Here is a 10,450-nt window from a genome sequence, read left to right as displayed (position 1 = left end):
TGATACATGTATATGTATATACATATAATTTATACATACACATTTCAACATGAGGGGTGTGTGTGTGTGTGTGTGAGAGAGAGAGAGAGAGAGAGAGAGAACTTGGCATGCCAGTAAGCTCTCTGTATAATTTGAAACTGAGCTTCCTGGGAGTCAAACAGAAGATAAGCAGGGTGAATTACACAGCTTTCATTAGGGGGATGGAAAAAGCAGATTAACAAATTGGTGGAAACAAAATATTTCCCAGTAATGAGCTCTACAGGATATTTCCTACATCGTGTTACATATATTGATTCTCTCCAGGATCTCTGTCATGTAATAAGAACCTCTTGATATTTTAGTAATGAAATTCCTTTGTGTGGGCTCCAAGACAATATGCCTTTGAAGAAGTACTACCCTGAGCCTAAATGTTGACTCCTCATCTCCCTTTCCTCTCATGGAGATCCAGAATCTTTTGTCACTTCCTAATCTCATAATTCCCTAGTACCTCTGAAAATGTGAGTAGACAAGTATTCAGAATGGTAGTACTCTGATGGAAATCAGTTTAGTCAAATTTAAATATTAGAAAGAAAAATCATCAATCAGGAGATTTGATTTTTAAAACTCCAATATGTGGGGTTTTTAAAAAAAATGTTTTATTGCATAGATTTTACAAATTGGGAAATATATTTATTTATAGAGAATTAGGGATTATGTAGTCATCTCAAACTTAAATGTCCACTTTTTTCAATAAATTGAGTTTTCAGGGCACCTGGGTGGTTTAGTCAGTTAAGCATGGGACTCTTGATTTCAGCTCAGGGTCATGGGATCGAGCCCTGCATTGGGCTCTGCACTGAGAATGTGGCACCTACGTAGGATTCTCTCTCTTTCTTTCCCTCTGTCCCTCCCCTCCCACTAGTGCTCTCTTTCTCTCTCTAAGAAAGACAAAATAAAAATAAATAAATTCAGTTTTCTGCAAATAGCAAAATGATCATCTTTTTAATATTATTTTAATGTAAACATAGCATGATGCACTCATGCAAGAGTTGTTAAAAGGTAGTAAATTTAGGAATTAGTGTTTTCAATTCACTCCTGGTGCAAAGGATACTTCTTGGTTGGTTTATTAAAATCAGAAGCTTTTTATTAAAAATGGTAGAGATTCACATGGGAGTGGGCTGATCTTAAAAATTTTTGGAACAACCAAAGAGTCTTTTAAAAATACATGGTATTAGGGGAGCTGAGGGGCTCACTTGGTTAAGCATCTGACTTTGATTTCAGCTCAAGTCATGATTTCAGGGTCATGAGATCAAGCCCCACATAGGGCTCCATGCTGGGAGTGGAGCCTGCTTAAGATTCTCTTGCTCCTTCTCCCTCTGCCCCTCCTCACCACTTGTATTTTCTCTCTCTCTTTCTCTTTTGAGAGAAAGAAAGGGAAAAAAAGAAAGAATGAAAAGAAATTCATGGCATTAGAATGTTAATAGCATTTTTATTTATAAAAGTATATTAATTTTCTTACATAGGCAGAATTTGGTTTTGGAAAAAATAAAGTCCATTTTCATCCTGATGTCAAACATGTAAAGAGAATCCAAATTAGTATATCTGCCTTTTTTCTTCCCTGATGCACACATTTGAACTTTGGTTATAACTAAGAAGAGACTTCTCAGTTAGCAAGAGTCAAGCATTTCTAGAAACACTATCTTCCTCAGTTTTCTCAAGCAGGCAAACCATTTCCAGAGACACACAGTGTAGAATGGACAAGGTGAAGAACCAAAAATTAGCTTGGCTCCTTTGAGAGATTTAAGACCTTAGTTTCCTATTCTTCAATATATTAATAATATGTATCAAAGTGTTATTCTAAGGGTTAAATGAAATAATGTTTATAAGTTCCTAACACAAAATAGACATTTAATAAATGAAAATTCTTTCCCTTTCTGTTTATCTTCAGAAATAGTTTAGGAGTCAAATAGTCATTGAACAAATGTTTATTGAATACTTGGTCTCTGCACATATTGTATCAGGATTTGAGGATGTAGCAGTAAATAAGATCAGATCTCTATAGAAATACCACAAACACGAGGTGTGTTATTGGTGGGATTTCCAGAGCAATCAGGACTATATGATTCTACCTGCCCTAAGACACCTGCATCCTGTCAGAGTAGTAGAGAAAACAAAACGAAACAAAATATAGTGAAAGATAAGGAGACTCTAGCTGAAATTGTAACAAATTTTTAAATTATATATGGGCTGGCATGACAGATTAACATTCTGAGAACTTGCAGGCACAGAGTGTGATTGAATTTGCCTGCCAAATCTTTCTGATAGGTGTTCACAGAGTGATCAGAGATAGTATGCCAAGTGCTTAAGGACAGGCCAGGAGCACTAAGAGATCACCCATAAGGTACACAGTGCTTCTCCACATAAAGTAACCACATCAAGATGCAAAAAGTAGGACAAGAGAATTAAAAGAAATTCATTGGAGGCATTAGGGTTTTCAGGCCTCAAATTGCTTGAGGAAATGAAAGGCATCTGAGAGAAACGCAAGGCATTTGAAGGCTTCAGAGTGAAGTGAAGCTGCCCTCAGAAGGCTTGGGCAGGCCAGCAGGGAAAAATATTTCCTGAAGCCACAAACACACAGCTCAAGAGCAGAGAGAGCTCCCTAGCAAGCCATTAATCTTATAGCCATACTATAAAGCAGAGTGTTTTCATATAGTTTGAAAAGCTGTTAACTCAATTGTAATCCATAAAAAGATCTCCATTACTGTGGCAATTCCAGAGCATAAATCCTGCTGAAAAGGAAGTCCCAAGCCACCTTCAAAATAGATAAGCCTGCAATGAGTGAACTGAATCAAATTAAAGCCACTCTAGAGTCCAGCCTCAGCTCAATGATGGGTCAGATTGATATAAACCTTCACTCTGAAAGACTGATAGAAAGAAGGGTGTGTTTCTTTATGGGAGGCAAACATTGTTTGTTTCTGTCTGTTTTTCATACACAATGCCTTCCATATGACCAAAAATTAGAAATACATCAGGAAGCAAGAAAATGTGGCCCATGGACAATAGAAGAAACAGTCAATGAAAGCAGAACCAGAGCTAGCCCAGGTGATGAAATGTAAGACTAAGTTTTGAAAGTAGGATAAAAATGCTAAGGATCTAGTGGAAAAGGTGTCCAACATATTCCAAGAGCTGAGTGATTAGAGAAATAGAAACTATTTTTTTAAACCAATGGAAACACTAGAAATGAAAACTACAATGTCAGAAATGAAGATTCAATAGAAGATCTTAGAATAAAAATGGACGCAGCAGAGGAAAGAACCAATGAACCTGTAGACCAACACAAAGTAACCAAAATAAGACTTTAAAACATATTTAAAACAAAAACTGACCATTCAAAATCTGTAGAAGAATATAAAAATCTCTAACACACATGTAATTGGAGTCCCAGAAGCAGAAAAAAGAAAAAAAAATGGTCAAGAACTTTTCAAAATTGGTGAACAGATTCATAAAGCCAATCCAAGGTAGGATAAGTACAAAGAAAACTACATGAGATATAAGTATGAAAACATATGAAGCTAAAGATAAAGAGGAAATCTCAAATGGACTCAAAGCAAAAAAGAACAGTGATATGAATAGAGCTGTCTTCTCATGAAAAACAGTGGAAACTTAAAAGCAATGGAACAATAATTCTGAAGCATTGAAAAGTAAAAAAAAAAAAAAAAGGTGTCAATCTAAAATTCTATATCCAATGAAAAATATCCTCAAAAATGAAGACAAAATAAAAGATATTTTTAGTCACATAAAGTTAAAAATCATTAATCTTGAACAAAAATATAAGAAGTTTCCTAACTGGAAAGTTAAGCCAGATGAAACTTCTGACCTATAAGAAAAAAATAAAAAGCCAAAAAAAAGTGTATAAAGGTCTTTTTTTATTAGCATCTTGAAACTATCTTCAAGTGTTTTATAAGCTATTTGCAGTTTAAAATATAAGGAATAACAAGATGCTACGGCCTAGTATACACAGGGAAAAATATAAAACAATAAAAGCACAAAAAAGATAAGTAGGTGGAAATATATGGTTGTAAGGCTCTTTAGTGTTTATTAAACAGTATAATTTATTTAAGTTTAACTTGATAACTTAAAGATCTATATTGCAGTATCTAAAGCAACCAGTAAAATAAATCAAGAAGACGTATACCTGAAAAATCAATACAGACTTGTTCTTCTGGCCAAAATAGAGTAATGAAACAGGATATCCCTTCCCATTTGAAGCAATTTTTAAAAAACTGGACAAAGTATACAAAACAACAACTTTCAGACAATGAATATCTAGCAATCCCAGAGACTGATCCTTGAAACAAACAAACTGAGCCCTACAATTGTTTCACTTAAACTCTGGAGAAAATTTCCAGGCTGCTGTACAGGTGGGTGATCTCTGAGAGAAATAAATGCAAGGCATTCCAAGGCTTCATAGAGTAGAGTAAATCTGCCTTCAGAAGGCTTGAGCAAGACAAGAGGAAAGTCTGGAGTCTGGAGCTGGAATTCACAAGGAAGACCACCAAAGAGGTCCTAACAGTGATGGGGACAATGATCAAGTATGATATTGGTTTAAGGACACTCTGATAGATCAGTAGAACAGAATGGAGAGTCTGGAAATTAACCCACACATATGTAAACAACTGATTTTGACAAAGGCAAGTGAGTGAAGGATAGGCTTTTCAACAAATGCTATTGGAAATACTGGGTTTACCTATATAGAAAAAAATTACCTTTGATCTATATCTCATACCATATACTAAAAGTAATTCAAACATGGATGGTAGAAGAAAACTAAGACTTGAAACTATGAAATTTGTATAAAAAATTGGATAAAATATTTGCTACCTATACATATCAAATTGTCAAGGTCATGAATAAGGAAAGACTGAAAAAGTGTCACAGGTTGGAAGATACCAAAAAACAAAACAACTAAAAATATGTAGTTATCCTATACTAGATCCTGGAACATAAAAAGGCCATTAGTGCAAAAACTGGTGACATCTCAATCATCTTTAACTGGTAGTATTGTAACACTGTTAATTTCTTAATTTTGACTAATTTACTATAGTTATTTAATGTTAATGTTAAGAGAAGCTGGGTGAAGAAGGTATTGCAACTGTACTTTCTTTGTAACTCTTTTGTAAATATAAATTTATTTCAAAGTTTTAAAAAATTTAAAGTAACAAAAAACATGAATAATCTCAAGCCAATAAATTCAACAACTTGAAAGGGAAAAATTCCCTGAAAATACATTTTTATCAGTGACAAGGAGAAACAATAATTGTAAATAACTACATCTATAAACAAAAATTTTTAATTAAAACTTTCCCACAAAATTGATGAAATTCATTGCTGAACTCTATCAAACATTTAATGAAGAGACAATATTAATCTTCTACAAACTTTTTTCAAGAAATAGAAAAGGGAAGACTTCCAACTTCCAAACTTGTTTTATGAGGCCAGTATAACCTTAATAACAAAACCAGACAAAGATTTTACAAGAAAATAAAATAAAAAATGAGTATCTTTCAAGAACATAATGTAAAAATTCTCATTGAAATATGTAAAATCCTGGGACATCTGTGTGCCTCAGTGCTTGAGCATCTGCCTTTGGCTCAGGTCATGATACTGGGATCTTGAGATCAAATCATGCATTGGGCTCCCTGCAGGGAGCCTATTTCTCCCTCTGCCTCTTCCTATGTCTCTGCCTCACTCTGTGTCTCTCATGAATAAATAAATAAAATCTTTAAAAAAAAAAGAAATATGTAAAATCTACCTTAGTAATATATAAAAAGGATAATCCATCATGTTCTAGCAGGGTTTATTCTAGAAATGCAAGGATAGTTTATCACTAGAAAATCGACCAATGTTGTTAACCATTTTAACAGAGGAAAGAAGAGAAATCATATAACCACTGCAATAGAAAAAAATGATTAATTCAATATTTTATGATAAAAAAATCAAAATTTTAGGAATAGAAGGGAACATCCTAAATCTAATAAATAGCATCTACAAAATCCTACAAGTAACATCACATTTAATGGTGTAATATCAAGCCCATTCCCTTTAAGATCAAATAAGGCAAAACATCTACTGTTACCACTTCTAGTCAATATTTTATTGGAAATGTTAGGTAATATAATAAGGTAAGAAAAAGTATAAAAGTTCAGATTACAAAGGAAGAAATAAAACTATATTATAGATGACATGGTTTTGTTAGAAAACCCCATGAAAATATATGTTAATCTAGCAAGGTCACAGATTAAAAATTCTAAATACTGGCAATAAACATCTAGAAAACATAACTGTACTGTATTATTTACAATATCACTAAAAGTCTTCAAAAACCTGGACTAGATCTAACGAAAAATAGTCAAGACCTCCACACTGAAAACTCCAAAATCATGCTGAGGACAATGAAAGATTACCTAAATAAGAAAACAATATTCATAAAATAAAAGGTTCAATATTGTTAAAATATACATTCTCTGTAAATTGGCTACATTTTCAATGCAATTCCTATCAAAATTCTAGCAGGCTTTTTTTTTTTTTTAATGGATGCAATGATTAAATAATTTATATGTAAACAAAAGACCAGAATAGCCACTACAGCCTTCAAATCAAAAGAACTGAGTCCAAGAACTTACAGTGCCTGATTTAAAAATCTAATGCTAAAGTAAAATGACTTTTATAAAATTATTGTAGAAGTAGTTTTATAAAACTATTTTACAGAACCATTTCATGAAACTAAAGTAATCAAGAGCATAAGTCTTCTTATTCTTACTATCCATGATGAAAATATTCCCTGCTATAGTCAAAAGAGTACACCAACCTTTTCTAATATCATTAAGGACAAAGAACATTGCAGGTCTTCTCTCTCTTTTTTTTTAAGATTTTATTTATTTATTCATAGAGATGCAGAGAGAGAGAGAGGCAGAGACACAGGCAGAGGGAAAAGCAGGCTCCATGCAGAGAGCCTGACGTGGGACTCGATCCAGGGTCTCCAGGATCACACCCTGGGCTGCAGGCGGCACTAAAGTGCTGCACCACCAGGGCTTCCTGGTCTTCTCTCTTTATTTTTTTTTTTTTTTTTTTTTTTTTTTTTTTTTTTTTTTTTTTTTTTTTGGTCTTCTCTCTTTAAAGGGGATGGAGACAGAGAACTATGACAAGGGTGGTCACTGAACAGGTCATATGACTAGATCTGGCCAATGAAACCTGGAAAGAAGTGATGAGTCCCACTGCCAGACCTCATTCACAAAATTGCAAACCTTCACTCATTTCCCTCTTCTGCCAGTTAGGTATCAGTGCCCCAAGTGACTTTAGAGTTACAAGCTAAAGAAGCCAGATCCTCCATCAGCCCGAATGACCACATGGAGTAGAGCCTTCTCTCCCTACCCCTCATCCGGGCTACTATCACCATGACTTTACATGTGCTATCAATAAACTTCTATTGAGTTAATCTATTGCTATTCCAGGGTTTATCTGTTAACTAAAACACCAATGTTGCAACTCAATAATGGACTGCATCCCATTTGTGATATGATCCAGACTTTTGGCCAATGGCAGCTTTTGAAATTCCATTTATATAGAAATTATGACTTCTATTCACACACAATAATACTTTTGCGGCCTATTGGATAAGGAGCCTAGGTCCACGGGCTACTCAGACAACAGAGCTTCAACCAGTAAATTCTTCTTAGGCCAAGTTCTGGGCTGAGGCCTGTGTCCTTGGAGACCTGCCCTGGGGGCTGAGAAGGTGCAACAGAGCAGGCCCAGACAGCCAACTGGATGCTTAGAAACATCGCTTTGACTAGGCCTAGTCAAGAGTCTGCCCTCTTATAGTATGTCTTCTTATTTGATTGGGGTCATTTGTTCCATTTTTTGGCCACCAAAGGAGAAATAAGCCATAAAGTCCTAGAATAGGGAAATGACAGGAACCATTATCTGGCACCTAAACTCAGCTGAAAAGAAATTGAGAGCAGTGGCTTTTATTCTCTACTCTTTTCTTTTCTTTTTTTTTTTTTTGGTAACTTTTATTAAAGTATAATTTTTAAAAAGTATACAGTTCTTAAATGTATAGCTCAAGGAATTTTCACAAACTGAATGCCACCATGTAAATCAGCCTCCAGATCAAGGAAAAGCACGTCACCAAGCACACCTAAAGTCCCTCTCCACCACCCAGTACTTCCTATCTATTCTCCCTAGGGTATTCACTCTCCTGACTTTTTACAGCATAAACTTATTTTGCCTGCTTCTGAGCTTTATGTAAATGGAAGCATTCAGGATGTGTTCTCTTGTCTCTAGCTTCTTCTGTTCAGCATTATGTTTGCATGATCCATCCAGGTAGCTTGTTTGTTGTGATTGCTTTATGGCATTTCATCATATGAATGAACTATATTTACTTATCCAGTCAATAGGTCACTTGGATAGTTTCCAGTCTGAGGATATCACAAATTATGCTGCTTTGAACATTCTTGTACATATCTTTCGGTGAATGTATGTCAGATTTTCTGTTAGCAATCTACTTAAGAGTGGAATTTTGGGACCACACATTATGCATTTGTTCAGTCTTTGTAGAAAGGATTAAACAGTTTTTTAAAGTGGTTAAACAATCCCATGCAATCTGTAATCAATGCCCTGCAAATGACCAGAGAACCAGGGAATTGACAAATAGACCCATTTTCAAGCTAAGACACCTGTGGAATAGCCAAAGGGAGCTGGGAGAAAGTGTTGGCTCCAAGAGTCTGAGGATCAGGAGAAAACTCTAGACTGGATGCAGTCATTAGCATTAGGGGGACAGGGAGAGTCATAGGACAGACGGAATTTCCCAAGAATAGTGTGAAGCATAGAAAACCAGCAGTGCCAGGGACAGGTCTTGGTGCTGAAGAGGGAGGCAGGGGAAGAGGAGCTGGAGCAGGGAGAGACTAAGAAGCACCTTCCTCACTGTCAGTGAGCAAGGGAATCAGATGGGAGAGCTGAGTTCAATCTGTGCTCTTTGGAAACTGACAGGGTATTTAAAGAGACTGATTATTTTATATTTCTTGAAATCTACTTTGAACAAAATTTTCTCCAGACTGCACTCCCTCACTCTGGCTTCATTACTAATTCCCCTGTTTCTTTCCTTGCACATTTGTTGTAGGAAAAGGCTATCCACAGAGAAGAAATCGCTTCTGGCACTTTTCCTTTTAAAAGTAATTCAAACACCTCATCAGATTGGAGTTGACTTTAGATAGCGTTCCCCATGATAGCTCAACTGACTGTAATGCAATTTAGCATCTTCATGATACAGGTAGCTCTGAAACCTACCAGACCAACATTTTAGGCAAGTTCCTTGCTAACCTTGGTGCATTTCTCTATAATGTCGCTGATGGAATCCATTAGTTCAGATAGTTAAATGGTTGCAGATCCTTGAGCCTCAGAAAGAGGGGTGGCTGCCACCCTCGAGATTGCTGTCCCTCCTGAGGGCTACAATAAAAAAAAAAGAGGGAATGTGTAATTACTGGGATGGCCTCCTAAGTGCAATGACAAAATTTAAGCCTTTCAAGAATTCAAAGATTAATAAATTATGGTCCCTTCCCTCGAGGGACTGACAACTGAATGAAAGAGAAGGCAAACACACAATTAGCTCTAGTACAATGTAGAATGAACAAATACTAAAATAGAAGTATAAGCAACTTGTTGTGGAGGTACATGAGAGAGGGCCTCTCTTTCTAATTCTGAGTGGTAGAGACACTACTTTTCCTTAGAAAGTAAAATTAGCTTGAAAAATGAGTGAGCTCTGCCAATAGCCAAAGCCTGAAGACAGAGTATGAGAAATGCTGAGTTATGACAGCATGCACGAGATATCCTTCCAAAGAGCCCATGTTTCGTGTGGTTAGACCAATGCTTCTTAAAGTGTGGTCCCCAGCAAGCACAATCAATATCACCTGAGAACTTGTTAGAAATGCAGAATTTCAAGGCCCCATCTCGAACTCACTGAATCAGAATTGCCAGGCATGAGGCCCAGAAACATGTATTTTTAACAAGCCTCCAGGTGACTCTGAAGCAGACTTAAGTTTGAGAAGCACTGGGATAGACGGTGTGTGGAGTGATATGGTGTGAGATGAGGCTAGATCACAATGAGCTAGAAATGTAAGCTCAGGGCTTGGGATTTTATCCTATAAGCGGTAAGGAGCCACCATAAAGTTCTGAACAGAGGAATGATATGATCAGGATTGTGCTTTAGAAAGGAAACTCCAAAAGCAAGTAGATGAGGCACTGACAAAAGGTGTAATTGGGTGCAGGAAGAAAAATATAAGCCTGCAATTGGAAATCCTTGTGAAAGAGAATATGTACTTCAGTTCAGGAGGTAGGCACAGTTGCCATTATTTTTATAAAAGAGCGATTCTAAAGGAATATATATGTTCACAGTTTGGCTGTACAATAGAAGATCTCAGAT

This window comes from Canis lupus, chromosome 17, assembly GCF_011100685.1.
Source record: "Canis lupus familiaris isolate Mischka breed German Shepherd chromosome 17, alternate assembly UU_Cfam_GSD_1.0, whole genome shotgun sequence".
NCBI classification, from domain to species: Eukaryota; Metazoa; Chordata; class Mammalia; order Carnivora; family Canidae; genus Canis; species Canis lupus.
Note: the sequence above shows the minus strand (reverse complement) of the source record.